The 19,202-nt window shown below is 36.2% G+C and overlaps 1 protein-coding gene across 7 annotated transcripts in view; it reads left to right on the top strand.

The window, feature by feature from the left end:
- Positions 1-5,916: 5,916 nt before the first annotated feature.
- Eb1 (microtubule-associated protein RP/EB family member 1) overlaps positions 5,917-19,202 on the top strand; it is a 34,153-nt gene continuing 20,867 nt past the window's right edge. For 2 of the 7 annotated variants that reach the window (XM_065231585.1, XM_065231621.1), the window contains exon 1: positions 5,920-6,284. The gene's annotated coding sequence lies outside the window, so the exon portion shown is untranslated. Of the gene's footprint in view, positions 6,285-9,800; positions 9,960-19,202 lie in introns of those variants that run through there. The other 5 variants (XM_065231593.1, XM_065231627.1, XM_065231615.1 and 2 more) reach the window with 5 other exon arrangements.

Genomic DNA, 19,202 nt, shown 5'->3' with positions numbered 1-19,202 from the left:
CAAGTGGACCACTTGCCCGCATGTGACCTTTTCGGCCTTTGATGAATGTAATTATTTTATTCAATACATTTTCTGCCTTTTTAAGTATTCCGCCTTTGAACATTTCCTGAAAATTGTTCTCCCATTTGAAATTCTGCTTCTAGATTTGTTATGCCTTTTGAAATATTCGGCCTTACAATAATTCTGCATTATGTTTTTCTGCCTTTCGACCGCGTCATTTTTTTAGCATGGGATCTACTTACATGCTTCTCAACAAAGGAATTCAAATGCAAAAATTCAGTAAAAATCAAATTTTCCCAGTTTTCAAATGTGTTGCTACCTTTATAAATTTGAAAATGTTGTAAACCTAAACACTGTTACAAATATAAGAAATATCTAAATTCAAATTATTTTATGAACTTCAAGATTTCAAGCGCAAATCAAGACTTTTTGTGCAAATCAAATTGAATCTTACATTTCTAGGTTGGGTGTATGAGCCATGATTATGAACTCTGTTATGAACACTTCCAAAGTTACAGAATAAAAATTTGCCGACCATTCTGAAGAAAATTTTGATTGTGATTAGAATTACAGGAAAATTTTAACGATATGAGGAATTCTGGATCAAATAATATATCCAATACAAAATAAATTAAAAGGATAGGGTTAACTAACCCATTTCCGGCCTATTAAGCACAACCCGCACTTAGTCTTTCTTAATCTAGCGCAGTTTAGCACCAAAAGGAATGTTACTATTACTGATGGCTTCCAAATTTATTTACCTTTCCGTACGTACCGTAAGATTTGATAAAGAGAAACCAATCGTTGAGATATTGTCAAAAGGCGTACGGATTCTAAACTCGGCCTAACGCATTGAAACGCAATTGAAACGCCAATGAATTCACTTCGGCCTATCGAATGAAGATAAAAATTGATTCGGTCGGAGCGCTTCTTTTGTTTTTGGGAATAATGGGTGCAAACCTTCATATCATGCGTTCTCATTGACTTCGTTTGGTAGCTTATTAACTAAAGAATCGTACCAAACGCATAATTGACATGTTAACTCTGAAATCATGGATTTATTTGAAGTTTTCTGCTCGATAGGCCCAAAATGGGCGATTAGGCCGAAGTAGTTCTCTACCCTACTATGCAGAAATCTAAAAGAATCGATCTCTGAAGAGAGCTCTAAATAAATTCTGGAGAGGAAAGAATTGTTTAAGAGAGTCTCAAGGATTTGTAGGAAACAATGCTGAGAAGCATTCTAATGGAATTCTAAGGATAGATAAAAATAAATCTTTAGGCAATGCTTAGGATAGTTAAATGGGAACTTCGAGAAAAGTTCATTCCAGGAAAAAGAATTATTGATTTTTTGTCATATTTTCGGAAATAAGGAGATTTACAAGACAAAAAAGACGGAGTAGGATTTAAGGATCACTCTGAAATGAATGCCATGTCAACTCGAAGGGACTTGCAGATTTCAGTAGTGTAACTACTGAATTATGGATTTCTTATCAGAATTTTAGAGAGTTTGTAGGATCAATACAAAAAATTGTTAAAGAATTCTTAGGGTCCAAAAATTGCTCTCCTCTGAATACATTATCCCTCCGCTAGTCCGACAAATTTGTTGCTGGATTAGCGTAGTTGATTCGATAATCCGACTGTCCAATCCATACAAATCAATGTTACCAACCTAACTGTATGCTTTTGCAAATTGATGGGCATCGTTCTCTGCAAAGTTGCCTCTGATAATATTTTCTGAATATACCAACTCTTCATATCATTTTTAGAAGGTATAAAATGATGAATAGCTGGAAAGCTATGTAAACTCTAGATAGAACTGGAATAATGCATCACGTTATATATACTACTATTAAAATACTTCAAAACGATATAAAAAAATGGATTTTTTTTCTTTTTCTTAAAACATGGAAAAAATATTGTTTTCCAAAAATAAACATAAGGGCGAAACCAACTTTTATTTGTTTACAAATTGAGTTGTTTCTTCCGCCCGCTTACTCCCGTATATAGATGTGTCGAAACAGATACATTTTCTCAACACAAGGCGAAAGATATAATTTGCAATTACTGGATGGTAATCAAAAGGAAACATTGTTAACCTGATCGAAATACATGAAAAAGAAGCGAAAACACAACAATACATGAATGTATCTGGAATATAGCAAACTGCAAAAGGTCGATAGTAACAAATCGTTAGGAAAATGAACGTAAAAGTTGAGGCGAAACAGACAATGCCGGGCGAATTACCTCGGGGCGATGCAAAATACTATAAATCAATAAGGCGTAAATAAAAATATTTTTTTTATTTATCTTACATTAATTCTAACCAATAAAATATTAAAGTTTTTGTAATGGGTTTATAGATTATTTTATATTTGATTTTTCTTGCTCAAAATTTCAGATTCATTTTTCTCAGTTACAGCCCATTGCGACATTGGCCCTTATTCCAGCTCTATCTAGAACAGTCCTAATTTAATGAAATTTTTCGGAACAAGACTGCAGTCCAAGAAAATTCTTAATAGGATCTTACGTAATTGTAATTTATCAGCCCCGATCATTACCGCTGCGGAATAAAATAAAAACTTTTCAAAAGGTCCTAAGTAACAAATGTGAACAAATCGAGTTTATAAATGCACATTGTAACATTTGTACCTAAGAACATAAGCACACACACACACACATTCAGATTAATGTCAATTGAATTGAGAAAATTCTAAATTAACAAAACGTCTGAAGTCCAAATTTGCATTAACGATGTTTCACTGTTACATAAGACGTTTGACTATGTTCATCAAGACAAACGTCTGAAGTATCAGAAAAACCAAAACAATGCAGATCTGTACTTCGGTCCTTTGTGTTTATACGAGTAAAACGTCTAAAATGTTCAAACAAACCAAAACAATGTGATTCTGCAGCCCCTAAAATAACACTGTTATCAAATAAAAAGCAGCTCACGCGACCACCAACGATCGCCCAAAACAATCTGTGGGCAGTGTTGCGATATACCGCTAAAAAAAAGTTGATGCATTGTCCAATACTCATATTGTTCGTTTAACTCGTATAACTTAAATTATGCACTCATAATGCTTAAAAACAAACAATAATGTTGAAAACATAAATGACCTATGTAACTGTGATTATAACAAAACGCCCTATATAACATGTACCTGACAAGAGCAAAATGTCCTATGTAACATTTTTCACGTTTTCATAGAAAAAAAATGTATGAAACGGATAGATTATAATTTCAATTTCAATTTTACTATTAAAGGTCTTAAAAATGTCAAAGGTTGATTTGGTTTAAAATAGTATCAAAAAAGATTTTGTCAATCTTCAACCTCGTTTTTCTCGAAAAGAGTGTAATGTTAGATAGGACCTTTTGAAAAGTTAGACGAGAATTCCATCAGAGATGATGGTGGTTATTTCATTGTTTTGTTTTCACAACCATTCAAATTTTGCATTTAATTTAATTAAAGACAACGAAAGAAACCCACGATATAAAATTTGTGTAAAAGGGCGCAATTGAATCCGAAAAAAATAGGCGCTGTGAGTGGGGCCAAACTGACAGTTTGTCAAACAAAAAGTACAAAAACAAAAGGGCGTAATCAAGATTGATGATCTTATTATATCTCCATGCAATACACAATACTAACAGACGACTCAAGCTATGGTGCTCAAGGTGCTCACTACACAGCAAAAAAAAAAATGTAATATCGATCAACGTAATTCCAGCTGATGTATGAAATAATGATGTAATAGCAAAAAGCAGATACAATATTACATCAATGGATGTAATTTTGTTCGCAAAATCGATGTACATTGTACAATGTGATATTACACAACCGATGGATTGACCTGGTTGCATCAGTTTCGATGTAATATTCAACAACTTTTTTTGCTGTGTAGGCACTGCAGCTTTTAGGCTCGTATTGTGATCAAATGTGTGTATTAGATTAATACCATAAATATGTGATAAATCATGTCTCCTTTTTTGAAAATGTTTTCCAATGTTCTACAAAACCCATGCCCTTTTTCAGTAATCTCCTTGAACCTATTGCACCAAAGTATACTTTAAATTTATCCCTCTTAACGATGAATGAAAAAATTTAGAATTATGGTTATGTGAAATTATTGAAAGAAAAAGGTCTCAAGCGTGGAGGGGCTGACAAAATCGGGTCATTACTGTATTTAAAATAAATAAATTCATTCTTACCTTTTTATGGTTGCTTGATTATTAATTGCTATTATTACCTTCTTAGAGTTGGCTCCTTAAAAATACTGTGTAGAATTTACCTCATTATTCCTCAGCTCCATCGATGCCCAAACAAATCGATTAACGTACCCCATTCTAGTCGAAATTCTAGTACTACACTATGTTTGTTTTGGTTCGCTATGAACGTTTGACAGATAAAATGAGGGTTTCGTGGATTTTCCTATGTTTCGAGGGGTGAATCGATTAGCTCGGGACCGAAGAGAGTACCAGAGCTGAGCCAAAAAATTGAGCACGTTTCTTCGGGACCTTTTGGTCTTAGAGTTACCTCTATGATATTACCATAGAGGTAACTTTAAGACTAGAAGGTCCCGAAATAACGTGCTCAACTTTTTGGCTCAGCTCTGGTACTCTCTTTGATTTCCATTTATTTGTTATCCATTTTAAATATTTTGTTTTATCCCGCATTCAAATGTTAAATTAATTTATTTTTGATCACATATAGTTGTCAAATCAACCAAAAATATTCACGTTTATTTTCAACACGAATATTTTTTAAATAAACTTAACAATATTTTTGTTTTAAAAATTATTAACAATGGCTTCAAACATGGAATACGTTTGAAATCAACCAAGTTTATGTTTGTGGCCAGAACAAACTGAAATTACGTTTAAATTTACCTCAAATATGTTTGTTTCGACGGTAATTTTTTACTGCGTGCATGTATAAATGGTCGCACATACCGTTTATGCATTCCTTCAGGACCTATGTGGTTTGTATTATGGAATATGTATAAGGCTGATGTTTTGGCAAAAATGTATAAGTGAAACACATGAGCAAAAGATAAGTTTAAGTTTCATGTCGGTTTGTCGGTGATTTACCAATCAGCTCGCCGTCACCAGCAACCCACCGGCGCGCAAAACGGCGAGCATAAACGTCATTGGTCTAACGGAGCTGCTGTGCTGATGCATTCATACAATGAGCTAGATTACCGAGGTGAAGCAATTGGTTAAGTTGTGTGAGTAAAACCCCTGTACGATACAAGCAATTAGTGACGTCACTACTTGCGTTAACGTTGATTTTTTGTTTTATCACCGAAAATAGTTTTCATGTAGCTTCCATTGGAAACGCAAATGATTTTCATCCATAAACAAAATAATGGAATTCATCTTAATTTCGCATAACATTTATGCGATCACGTTAATTTTATATGATTTTTCATATGAATTTCATCGGCCTCATAATATTCATGTGATTTTGTGGTGGGATTTTTAGCTATGTGATCACATGAAAGCTATGTGAAATTCACATGGTTTGCATCCATTAGATATGTGATAATTTTTTTGAGTGTACTAACCAATAATATTTCACCATCTGCTACCCCTCTCTCTGTATCATTGGCTTTCATATGCCCCTCGGACTGTCAAACTGTTTTATTTGTGTAGACTTATGTTCGGAATGTGTAGAGTTTCTTTTCACCAACCGAGCCTCCATCAGTCCATCAACGCCGTCATCGTCTGAGTCTGAAAAGGCCCAAATACACGGTTCATGTTACTCACTCTCGATCCGGTAGTCAATGTTTAATTGACTTGACATCGATTAGAGCAATTCCGACATCGGCCAGCTTTCTGAACGATTACTTTACAGTGCAGGTAAGTTGAACGCCAAAAAAATCATCTAAGGCTTACGTACGATCGAGAGTGAAGAGTGAACTGAACGGCAGTTTGAAATCCGAACTCGCTCTGATCAAAAGGCAAAAATACGTCGTCTCGCGGTGTACGTATCTTTTTCGCTGAATGCGGCAGATATGCATACGGTTGATTGTGTGCTGAAGTGAAAAAGTGATATTTACGTGCTTCTCGTATATTTTCAGTGAAAAGTTCAACCATATTTCATAAAAAATCGATATTAAGTGAGTGATTTGCTATCAGTGAAAGATTTAAAATACAGAAAAGGCCGATTTTACGTTCCCGGAAGTGTGTGGAGTCGCAGAAATTTGCTAACTTTTTTCTTCTCGTTTTTCCTACACGGTGGAACACTGATCAGACCCGAGCCTGCAGAGAAATTTTTGCTAAAGTAAGTTGGAACTCCTCGTACTAACACAGACATGTATAGTGTCAAGATTATATTGAACGTGTGCACGTTTTGTGGACGCTAGGGTGGGCCGCACTTGATACACAGAAAATGGCTATTCGATATGCCGCAGCTGAATTCCAGGCATAAATTTAAGCGTAATATGTAGAAATTTCTTTCCCTACGATGCAATTGTTGCCCGGAAGTCAGCTGCTGATATGACAAACCAGTCTTATCAACTTTTTACCAGAGATTAAATACATATTAACTTATCAATCTAAATCCAGTGCTGCTACGGGTGTAATTGTAATTTATTTAGTTTACGATACCCTGCTGGGTAGAACTTTTTATCAAGTCAAGAAAACATACATTACCCAAGAAACATATGAAAAGGGCTTATGTGACAAATGTAAAGCATGCCTTTAAACGTCGAACCACACTCTCTTGCAATTTAACTACACTATCTGATAGAGCAATCTTCCTCTACCAGACGCTGATGTTGGTTTGCCTAAGTAAGCCTTAATCCTGGCGAGATGGACCAGTCATGGTCTTAGCCTGTCTGAAAAGACGAATCCAAAGGAAAAAAGAAAGCCTTAATCCACGAGAAATTGACGATTAAAGGCATTGTTTACATTTGGCACATTTCACATGCTGCTCAATATTAGAGAAAATTTCTAATATACATTTGAAAACTAGAGTTCAAATGTTTTTACAGCTTGTCAGCTTTTACATCAGTTGTCAGTTTGCAATCTTAATTTTCCTATGAGGCGTGATTTTACAACTTGTGATAATGTTTGAAAAACTTAAAAAAAAAATGTTCACGTCAATGCTAAATGAAAGCATATACCTAACACTAGATATAGATTTTTTTGATGACACATTTAACGTAACAGTTCGGTATGCGATTTGCTGGCAGGTAGATTTATCCGATGCACGTGGAATCACCACTGTATGAAATTCGCGTACAATAAAGTGATACAGCTATATTTTTTACGTTGCGTTTAAGTGAAATGGTTGTTTTTATTTTAAAAATAAAGTTTTTTTTTTATCATAAAAAATATATCACATAAGCTGTTTCTATTTGCCATGTTTCAGATATTTAAATGATTTTCAAAAAGAAAAATCGTGTCAAGATAATGCGGTACTATTTAATTTATTAACAGTCATGTTCAGAATTTCTCTGGATAGTGCTAGACTTCGCTCTTTTATAAGATTTATAACATGACAAAAACCCATTAGTGGGTGAAGTTTCGCTCATCTTCTTAAAAAAACGATGAGTCATTCATAGTGGGTACCGTAAACCGGGCGCAAAATGATAACCGTGGTGAAGTTGATCAAACAAACTGTTGAAAATCAAGTTGTTTTTACTCGAATTTCATTAATGTAGGATAATACCACGTTTTTAGCAATATTTCTCAAGGAGTTGGTTATGAAATCCTTTTTTCTTTCCACGCATATGAACAATTTTTAGATTGTTATAAACATAATTCACATTCTACAGACATTTAACATTGGAACATCTCATAAAAATTAATCTAAAAACATTTGATCGATTTCGCTGCTATGTGATATTTTGATATTTGCCACTAACAATAGATGATATTAATAGTTACGTTTGTTATTTGATACATCTTTGAATTAGGTTTTGTTACCTGTGCACCATGGTTTTAAAAATAATTAAAAAATAAGCTACACTCAAACAAAATATTCACCTTTTTCTGAAATAAGTGATGAATTTTCCCTCGGTTTACTTACTGTGGGAGGGGCATAGTGAGCATCCCGTGCACCAGCTTGGACTTCCGGTCGTTCGGAACAAATTTATTGGTGGTAGGATCAATATCATAATGAAATTGAACCTACTACCAGTTGATTTGTTTCATCCAGGGTCTAACTGCGGTATGCTCACTATGCCCCTCCTCCCCCTACTTACTGTACATTAGGTTTATTTCGAATAAAACGAAAAGTTGAATTTGTCGATTTCATATTGGAAATTTTCAATGAAGTTTATAGAAGTGTATATTACACAAACTCACCGCTCACTGCATACTTATTGCCATTATTTCTTTAATTTATTACAACAAAAATCAATATTATCATTCACCATAATATACTTGAAATTTGTGTTGCTATAATTTGCAAATTTTTAGACAAATATATTTAGTATACAGTGAACGGTGAATGGCGACCTTACGTTAATATAAATTTACACTTACGTAATAAGCGATAGTATCGATTTTTTTTAAACATTTCGCGCGTAACACGAGAAAAGGCCCTATCATTGTTGATCGATTCTCTTAGCGAGAAATTCGCTTATGTTGCCGTGGTGGCCACTGAACTGGGAAAACCTGAGATCGCAACGTTACCATGACGCCAGAGGTATCCACGATCCACATAAAAGTCTCTTCAGAACTACCTTGGAATTCACCTTCAGTTCTCATTACAATTTTCTTGAATACTCAAAAGTATTTGGAATTCCTAGTCGAATTACCTAAGAATTATTCACAGAATTCATTTTGGAATTATCTCTACAGTTATTCACAAAACTCATTTAGCATTCTCATTAAATTTGTGTACACAATTGTTCAAAGTCTCAGAATCCTAAAACTTTGTCCTGGCCATGATTTTTTTAAAGTATCAAATCTTGATAATTACACTACATTTAACATTTTCATTTTTCGGTGTCGGATGTCTCGTAAAATTAAGAATATTAAACAGTTCAAAATCAAAAAAAAAATAGAGTTGTGATATTAATAAATATAGTATAAATTAAATCAGATACATAAATAATATTTTTTCCTTGTTTGGGAAGGTTCAGTTTTGACCGATCTGGGTGTACATTATTTATGTACAGCGGCGCCGGTGGTGTACCTCTCACCCCAGCAGGCCGCCGGGATGTTCTGAGGCATAACATCTCTAATCACGCCTTCCTTCGGAAGGGAAGTAAAGCCGTTGGTCCCGGTTCGTGAGTTGATGGGTCGATAGGTAGGGTCCAGGTGTGGGAGCTGGCGTCTGGTTCCCCTGGCGTCGGTAGCATTGGTGCTCAGCACGGAAAACAAAATCGACGGAAAACAAATCAAGGAAAAAAAATATTTATCTGATACCTATCTGATTTAATTTATACAAGGAATATTAAGATTATATTTATTCGTTTCATAAATCTAAATTTACGTTGATTGAGGAAGGGATTTCCTAAAGATATGAAATTAACTGCGGTTACCATATATATGTTGTCTTATGAAATTCACTAGTTAGCTAGGAATCTTAACATCAACAGTTCATCTACTTTTAAAATAATACTAAGTAATTGCTAATGTTATCCCAAAGTGAAATATCTGGTTGAGTAGACATGTAGAACGAACAGTTACTAATAAAGTGCACACCACCCTAATCAGTGAGCCAAGTGAGTCTTATTTGATGTGTTTGTGTGTGTTGTTATGCTCTACTCGCGGTTTCAGTGGGGGAACCTGAGATGAGAGAATGTGAATTTCATAGGAGAGCGAAAGAAGAGTTAGTGTTGTGGCATTTTCCAAAAAAGAATTTGACCTCCTTCGTTTGTGTGGTGCAGACCGTAGAGCAGTGTACAGGAGATCCTACATTTAGGTAGCTTCGCGGTGTGCGTTTTCCGATTCCGAATTGTGTCTTGACAGCTGGTGGAGTTACTCTGCTGCTAAAGTTACGGTAAATATAGGAAGTTTCCTTTCGGATTGTTGTGCAGCACAAAAATGGAAATCGATTAGAAAAGGTTTATCCTGGTTGTCTGTTGATTATCTCTTTCTACTTGAAGTGAACGGTGTTGTATACGGAAAAACACATATGAATCATCGTCGGTATTTGCGGAATCGTAATCGTACAGTCGAGAGAGAAAAAAAGTATAGTGAGAGTGCATCCGCAGGATTCGGTGGTGTTTGTGCTTAGAGGAACTTTTACGACGGAGGCTAAGGTGAATGATTTGACTGATCTGCCACCGAAATACAGCTAGATATGTCGCATACATTTAGAATAAGCATGTGCATAAAGCTTTTAGGGAAAACGAGGAAACATACTGCATCAAGTTAGCTATATTTCTCGTGATATTTTTGAATGATTTTGGGTTTATCAAGACCATTCTAGAAGTTGCATCCATACATAAATTCGCCATGACTCACTATCGACATGGTAAATCTATTCCAAAGTTGAAAACAATTCGTTAAGCCACATCTATTTTTCCTCATATAGAGCGTTCTAGTCGATCTGCCAAACAATATAGTATAGTTCAATGACCCGTGGTGAATTAATGACGGTCTTATTCGTGTAGATTCTTGTAGTCTATATTCTATAATGGAGCGCCAGTTATCTTCCATTAAAGATAAATTTGATTATAGTTCAATAAAAATGTCAAATGAGTAGTCATCCCAAATTAATTCAATCAACTCATATTGAAGGTATGGAATATCTGCAACACTACATCTTAACAACGTGGAACATTTTGTAATGATAACTATTAGGCTCGCTGCCAAAATGTCTCGTTCTACCTAACAGAACTTCTGTCGCCAAAAGAATTGATTTAATTCTGCTTTTTTTTCAGCTGTAATGGTTGTTTTTTTTTTCGTTTTATTGCTTTTTCTCTTTCTACATTTTCATACATGCCTCTGGCAACGCTCCGTTGTTCAAGTTCAAGTTATCTTTGCGTAATAAACATAACAGGAGTTTCGATAACATTGAGCTCATCATTGCACGCATTGCTGCGTAAGATCATGAACAAGCAATTTTTGTCTCTAGACAAACAGTTACTATCCAATATTGGATGAATATGCATTTTTTTTTCCTGTGACTTAACTGAAACTTTATCCTTCGTTCAATTTGGTATTTTTAAAGATTTGTTAATTAAGATCTTCCTTACTTTTTTTTTGCATTCGTACATTATGGGACAGTCTGTCCAGGAAAGTCGCCTCATGGGTCGTACTACTTTATAGCTGCGTCCTGACCGACCTAGCTCACTGCACTCCACACTATCTGTAACAATTGGATTTGAAACTAATGCAAACATTGTGTCTGAATTCGCCGTAGAGTCCAATGCGAAAATTTTATCGATCACCGGAAATAGAACCTGCCGCATGGTTTTTATGGGGCCTCCCTTAGCTCAGTCGGTAAAGGCGCAGCTACAAAGCAAGACCATGCTGGAGGTGACTGGGTTCGATTCCCGGTCCGGTCTAGGAATTTTTCGGGTTGGAAAATTTGTCGACTTGTTACTGGGCATAGAGTATGATTGTACTTGCCACACAATTATACTAATGCAAAAATGGTAGCAGGCATCGAAAGCTCTCAATTAATAACTGTGGAAGTGCATATAGAACACTAAGTTGAGAGCATGCAATAAGCTAATATGCCATAAGCAATAAGTTGAAATGCGAAGAAGAAGAAGAAGAAGAAGAAGCATGGTTTTTATTCAAAGCCACTGAGCTAGAGGAGGTCCCAGCCATGTAATTGCAAATTTCCATTTTATACAGTTTAATTGTTGTCATCCTAATATGTATAACTTCTCTTAAATTTAGTAGACTTTGTTACCAAACTTTGTAATTATAGTTAAGTCTCAAAATCTCAAAAGAACGAAAAACCTTCTGGGAAGGAAAGGATTAAACCTTGGGAAAATGCTCTTTACCGTGTAGCTGCTCAGATCTACTGTCCTGCCCATGTTATTTTTAGTCAAAGGAGCGGAGCGACGGGCAGCTTCTAGAATTCTTATGAAAGAGCTTCCAGAAGAATATTCTAAATGAAGCTTCTTTTGAAACGAGAGATCCGATATAACGATATAGTTCAGCCCGAGAGGGACGACTCTATCTACGATGCAGGAAACATTGTGTTTTGCTATGGCTAGTTGCGCGTACGCTGAGTAGATAGAAAGAATATTTATCACGATTTTGGAGATTTATGTGTGTGTGTGTATTCAATATAACCCCCATTGGCCGGCAGTGTTATTATGGAAGAACTCTCTCTACAATGTTGCATTTATGGTCATTGTAGACAGCTTTAGTCCGGGAGTTAGAAGGTGATAGCTCTATTGCAGATCCAGCAACCCATTTCAGAATGTCTGGAGAGTCACGCCCATTCCGAGGTTACTTTCACTTACTATAAACCCCGCATGTATGCATCACCGTTAGTAAATGTATATTGGTATTACATACACGCTTCCAGGTTCGAAAATATATTATTTCAAACCTGGCATGTATTTAGTTTAATTTTTTTAATAATTGGAAAACTCTCACCATATTCTGCTCTTCCGCCGTCGTTGATTATTTCTTTTGGAATCCCTTGGACTTTTTCTCTAACGCTTCTTATTTCATTAGAGAAAAAGTCTCTAACGCTTCTTATTTCATTCCGTGGAAAAAAAATTCCGAGTGTCAAATTTACGGTTTTAGTTTTTCTTGGCGTTTTCTAATTTTAGTGCAAGAAAGTGAAAGTGATCGGTTGGAAATGCATTCCAAAGTGTTTTCGTTTATCATAATCGATGATTCTGATTGGAAGCAGGTGCAAGAGCTTCTTTGAAAATCCGAAGGAATGTTATGAAATGTTTAGCTAGAATTAAGAGATGCAGCAGTCTTTCAAGTATTGGCTTCACGTGCAAACCATCGTTCATTTGGTGATTTCGTTCCAGTTTATTTGTTTACTTGTTTCGATACCATCTATCAGTTTTCTACAATTTTGTCTTGGACATCTTTTCAAAGAGCCACGTTCACGCTGTAATTTGTCGAGCTAACGCATGTCCACAGGCCCAATAGCAAGATAGGCAGATTTTCGGAGTTTTGAATTCGTTAGATGTTGTAATGGAGATTTGTGTTGTTGGATGCGGGAGGAGATTGGAGGGCGGGTGTTTGACGCATAGAGCCTGTCAATTTCGATTTCAGAGTGCCGTTTGGTCTCTTCTTGTGTCGAACCATGTGCAGAGTATCATTATAGCGTCTAATGGTTTTGAGATTCCTGGTTGCGTGAAATATATTTGTAAGAATATCTTTTTGAGATTTTAGTAGTCACGTTTTGTTTGTAGTTTATATTTTATTTCTTTATGTAATTATCGTAAATAATAGTTATTCAATAATAGATAGATCATCCATATATTCGTACTTTGACGCGAAGCGCTGTGGATTATGAGATGCTCGATGACCCTGGAGGGATCGATTTTGCATACTGAGCAGAAAATCATGGATTTAACCCCAAGCTCTTCCACAGCACAATAAATTGCCACCATCATTTGTATATTTGATATTAAACATTAGCCTCGGAAACTATTTGCATATCAAGCGAAAACGTAGTCCTGTATTGTCGAGAAGCGTTATGGTTCTGAGATGCTCGATGACCCTGGAGGGATCGTTTTTGCTTACTGAGCAGAAAATCATGGGTTTAATCCCAAGCTCTCCGTCATGACTCGTAAAATTCATGATCACTAAACAAAATTAATATGTTCTTTCGATAGCCGGCTATCGAGAGATTAAATAAACAACAAATAAACAATACATAATTTTGGTTGCATCGCCAACTTGAGGTGAATCCTAACCGAATACCCTACCCAACCCTCCAACTCCGTAGCACTTATGAGTGTGTCGCTAAGTCGGTGGCCTCTCGTTAAGTAAGTACTACATCAACATTTCCTTCCCTATCCCTAGTTATGGTAAAGATGGGCGTGGCCGGGAATAGCGACAGTCATGCTTCTGTTACTCTTGTTTAGATTGGAACCAATGTTACTCCCCAGCATTATTCCTGAAAGTAGTCTAACTGAGAATTTCAGAAGAGACGTGAGTGTCGCTAGTATCCAATCTGCGAAGTATATCATAACAACGCTAGCTAACGCTTCTTATTTCATTCCGTGCTTCACCGGCAATTTCCTTCCGTAGATCGTCCTTGGTTGGTTCTAATATGATTCCGCCTTTTTTGGTCGGTTTTATTGATTTGAAATGAATTGCCATGGTGATCTGGGACGAGGTTCACGTCCAAAGTCGCTGTTCCACCGAGCGCTCCGTGTGCGGAAAGAGAATGAAAGAAATACGAAAGGGATCAGTTTCAAGAAGTGACACTTTCATCAGCTTCCCCAACTAACCATAGTCAAGCAAAGTAAGAATATACAAGCTATATTGCGGCTATATGGTTACTTGGCTACTCATATGGCCGTCAGAATGGTTCATCGGTTGCGAAGTGAAATATTTCTGAAAGTGATGCGTTATATTTCTCAATGTTTTGATTTTATCCTAACGTTACCTCAATGTTATTTCACAGACAAGCAGACACAACACATTGAACATTTATCATTGTAAACCCTACCGCCATCTGTCGTATATACTTTGATGGGCTATACACTCAACAGATGGTTGTAGTGTGTAAACGTCAAACGTTAGGGAATTGATTATGTGCACCACAAGTGGCGGTATTACCAACTAAGAAACATTTAAATTGACCGTTAAAAACGATTTCGATGAAGCTTTTAAGAGTGTTATGTCTGCTTGTCTGTGATCATACCTTCACTATCGCAACTTCGGGTAATCTGCGAAAGTATTTGCATTTTTCTCAGGCACTTTTGATCTAACTGCAACTACTCTCTCATACTCGAAATGTGCCACGACCAAATTGGCACAACGACGCGCAGGGTTATCACGATTTTGGAGATTTCCTGCAAAAAGATGATGCGCGCAAGTAGATGCGAGAAATGAAATAAGATTTTTAGAAGATTGATTCGCTAGTGTAAGATTTTTCGAGCATCTAGAATTGAGATTTAGATGTGTCGCCCCCCTCAGTTCAGCCCAATAAGTTACTTTTGAGTAAATTGCATATTCTCAAATTTACGTGAATAAAACTTAATTTTGGGTAAAATATACTTAAGAGTAAGATTTTTTTTGCTGGTGTTAAATGGAAACTATGCGATTTACTCAAATTTTGGTTATTGAACTGAACCCAGGAACTGAGGGAAAGTACTTAATTTTGGGTAGTTTTTCATCTTATTTCATCTCACGGCTTCAGAGATTTTGGCCACGCTACCGCCCTAATGTTCTTCTCTTATCTGACAGTATATGTAAGAGTTTTTATTTTTATTTTCATGTTATCAACTTGTATGATTTATTGTTCCAGATTTTTTAAGTTTTAGTGTGCGATACAAATACAAAACTAACCAACAACTTGAAACATATAATCGAGAAGGATTGATTGCTGTCTCTGAGCCGGGACCCCCTCCAAATTGGGGTTCCTGGCTTTAGCCCTATCGTCAATACGGCTCTGGGTAACCGGGAAATTAATGTCGTAGAATGAATGGCTACCCTATAACATGGAATGCTCCATAGACTTCCTTTAATATTATCGTGAGTATTTAATTCCTTTGAAAATATTCTAAAAAAAAATCTAAACTCTGCTCGGGTATCCTGGTACGTGTAGACTAGACTAGACTATAATACTTTCATCAGAAATTCTTCGGAGCCTATTTATTTCGAAATTATCATGTTCATTTGAATTCTACTTATAATTCTCTTTGAATTTTCTTCAACATTTTCTTTGATTAATTATTAAAATTCACTTGCTATACTCCACACGATCCCCTAGGCATTCTGCTTGAAGTTGTATTGACAACTCTCATGAAATTATTCTATGAATAACATAGGAATTCAGTTCAGAACTTCCTTTCTTCTCCCCAGAAATTCCTTGGAATTCATCTCAGAAATTCTTAGGATATCCTGATGTCTGAGACAAAGTTGTTTAGAAAAGAAAAGTAGTTCTAGAAAACATATACACGGTATTTTTTTTAGTAATTTTGAGTAAAAATTCAAGTATCGCAAAAAGTATATCTTCACTATTTATAATATATGAAACTGATCATTGCATTAGGTCCTAAGTAACATTGATCGATTCTTTCGTTAATAACTTGACCGTTTCTTGTTGTGTTTGTCGTATTAGATGCTAGATAAAAGCTTCTTTTATCGATCCGTGTGCTGAAAAACCTGGGAATGTCTTCACATGGCCGTGGGATACAAAGAGAATGTCGACGAAGAGAATCTGTCATTGTTACTTAGGACCTAATGCAATGTTCAGCTTGATATGTTTTAAGTAAAACTCATGACAATGCAAACTTTAAGGAGCATTTAAAACCATGGACACTTGAAAATTGACAAAAGTCGTAGAACGTTAACTTTTGGTCACATTTTTAAACTTCTTGTTAACTAATTTTTATATGTAATTGTTGCACAGATTAACAATTTAGAATGTCTGAAATATTGTTTCCTGTGCAGAAATTACATAAAAAAAGCGTGCTAGCAGAAAGTTCAAATATTTGATCAAAAGTTCTTTTTCAACTATTTTTGTCAATTTTAAAGTGTACATGGCTTTAAGTATTCCAAAAGAAGATATACTTTTTGAGATATCCGGAGCAAAATGTGAACAAACGGAGAAAAACCGAGCAAGTTTGCACGTATTAATTCAATTTGTAATTAAAGGTGAAGGAATATTTTTTCCAATACAATTAAATTTATGATCGTTAAAGTGTAAAATCCCCGATTTATTAATTTTTCCAAGAAAATTCGTAATTTTTATAATGTGTAAATGTGGATCGTTAAGAATACGCCCTCATTAAATCGCCCCAAACATGTTAGTCAACAACAATATGCGCCTTGTTTTGATTTCCTTATAAGTGTCGCCCTTCACTTTTCGCCGTGTTTACGTTTCAGTTAAAGATGAGCCTTTTACTATTTACCCTTTTGTTGATAAACAACATTGGTTTCGCCCGTTCACTGAAATGTTTCAAATTGCGCCCTGTACTATCGTAAACAAAGGAAAGAGCGTAATCCATTTTTAAGTTTGTTTCGAGATAAATTTTGTTTCGCCTTTCGCTTTGCAAGGATTTTTCGATAGTGAAAAAAAAATTTCTGATTGCTGTAAAATCTCCATTTGTTTACACTTTGCTAGTTTCGCCCTAATCACAATTTACTCCGGATATTTAAGTTTTTAACACTTAAAAAAAAAAATCTCAAAATTATAAAAAAATGCCACGACAGAAGTAACGTTTTCGTGCTACATTTTTTTTTTAATTTTTTTTCCTTGGTTTGTTTTCCGTCGAACTTGTTTTCCGTGTTGAGCCGCAATGCTACCGACGCCAGGGAGGCAGCTCCCACACCTGGACCTATCGACCCATCAACTCATGCACCAACGGCATTCTAGATGTTATGCCTCAGAACATCCCGGCGGCGCCGACTGGGATTGATCCCAGGCCTGCTGGGGTGAGAGGCAATGCTACAATTTATTGAAAAATTACATAGACGCCACTTGAAAAAAAAAAATTAACACATCCGATTATTTGTAAAAATGTGAATGAATGCCCATAACACGCAATTATGCAAAGTTTTATATAAATCGGAGCAGGTCGAGTTTTTCTGATTCGTCATTTCACGTTGAACTGTTCATGTTCCTACAAATAATGTCAAAACCTAGAATCGTGGAAAATTTCTTTATCATGTTTTACCCTTCTTACAAAGAAGGGTATAGACAGACCCCCTTCACTATTTGGAATTTATAGAGACAGATAACAGCGCCAATAGGTCTTTGACGATACAACGTTGAACTGCAGCGTTGGAAGAAAACACGCACACCATCATCTATACATGTAAGAACCCACACCACTGAGCGGAGGGTACAGCTCAAATCAAAACACGAAGCGGTGTCATCACTCAGCTTCGGCAGCTTTAGTTTACGATTTAATTCGCCGTCATTGAAAAATACCTTCTTTATAAAATAGAAAAGTAATCATTATTCCATTGTAATTTTTGAATAGCCAATAGCGTGCAGCGTTGGCCAAGGAAGACGGCATATTTTATCACGTTTTTTAGCAATGATTTCGATACGTTGCGTTTTTTCCATGTATACCTACTTCTATGCAACTTCTATTATGTTGAGCAACAGCTTCATAAATCATCAATTCTCCATTACTTTTTTGAAGGGACGTATCTGCATTTATTATTGTTTTCTCAAGCTTTTCTGATGCGTATAACGTGGTAATGATTGAAAATGAATGCAATCATAACGAAGTGAGAATCTTGCTATCGCAATATAATGATGATGACACCGATCATCCTCTTCCCTCGGCTGATCATCAGCGTCCACACTGGCATATGTCATACTGACATCTGTCATTTATTGAGCCCTGGTGGTAAAGTTGGCGGGGGACTCCCAACAGTTTCAATGTGCACTCACGAGATGGCACTGCGATCACATAAGGGTGGTGTATCCATTGCCTTGTTCGAGGAATTGATTTGTGGGATATCTTGTTAATGAAATATCTTTGGTATAGATATCACTTGAAAAACCGACTATCGATCCGAGGCCCGGAGGGCCGAGTGTCATATACCATTCGACTCAGCTCGACGAGATCGGAACATGTCTGTGTGTGTGTGTGTATGTGTGTATGTGTGTGTATGTAACGAAATGAATGCGCTCACGTTTCTCAGCAACCGCTCAACCGATTTGGACAAACTCGGCGCCAAATGATAGGTCTTGGGGTCCCATTGAACGCTATTGAACGGTTTTGGAATCGGTGAACCGGTTCCGAAGATATGGCCGGAATAAGATCCGGTGAATATGGGCCTTCACGCTGGATTTAACGGAAAACGTATCAAAACCATCATGCGACACATCAAATTACTACAGAATTCAAAAATAAGATCAATGCAAGTCGTGTTAAGTGTTCCAGACCACATTGGACACACTTGGACAAGTTCCGGGTACCCCGGGGAAGTTGCTTGAATATGAATTGAATTAAAACCCATTAAATCACATTAAAATACGATGATAAGGTGATTGGTAGCCTCACCAAATAGATTACACCCGGATATATTCCGGGTACCCCCAGGCAGTGGCGTAGCGTCACTGGATGACACGGGGGTGGGCTTGGTCACTGATAATGACAATAAAATAAATAAACTT

This window comes from Ochlerotatus camptorhynchus, unplaced genomic scaffold, assembly GCF_037179485.1.
Source record: "Ochlerotatus camptorhynchus isolate MF236.1 unplaced genomic scaffold, CSIRO-AGI_Acam_v1.1 ptg000033l, whole genome shotgun sequence".
Lineage (NCBI taxonomy): Eukaryota > Metazoa > Arthropoda > Insecta > Diptera > Culicidae > Ochlerotatus > Ochlerotatus camptorhynchus.
The sequence above is the reverse complement of the archived record's forward strand: the minus strand, read 5'-3'. Positions and strand labels throughout refer to the sequence as shown.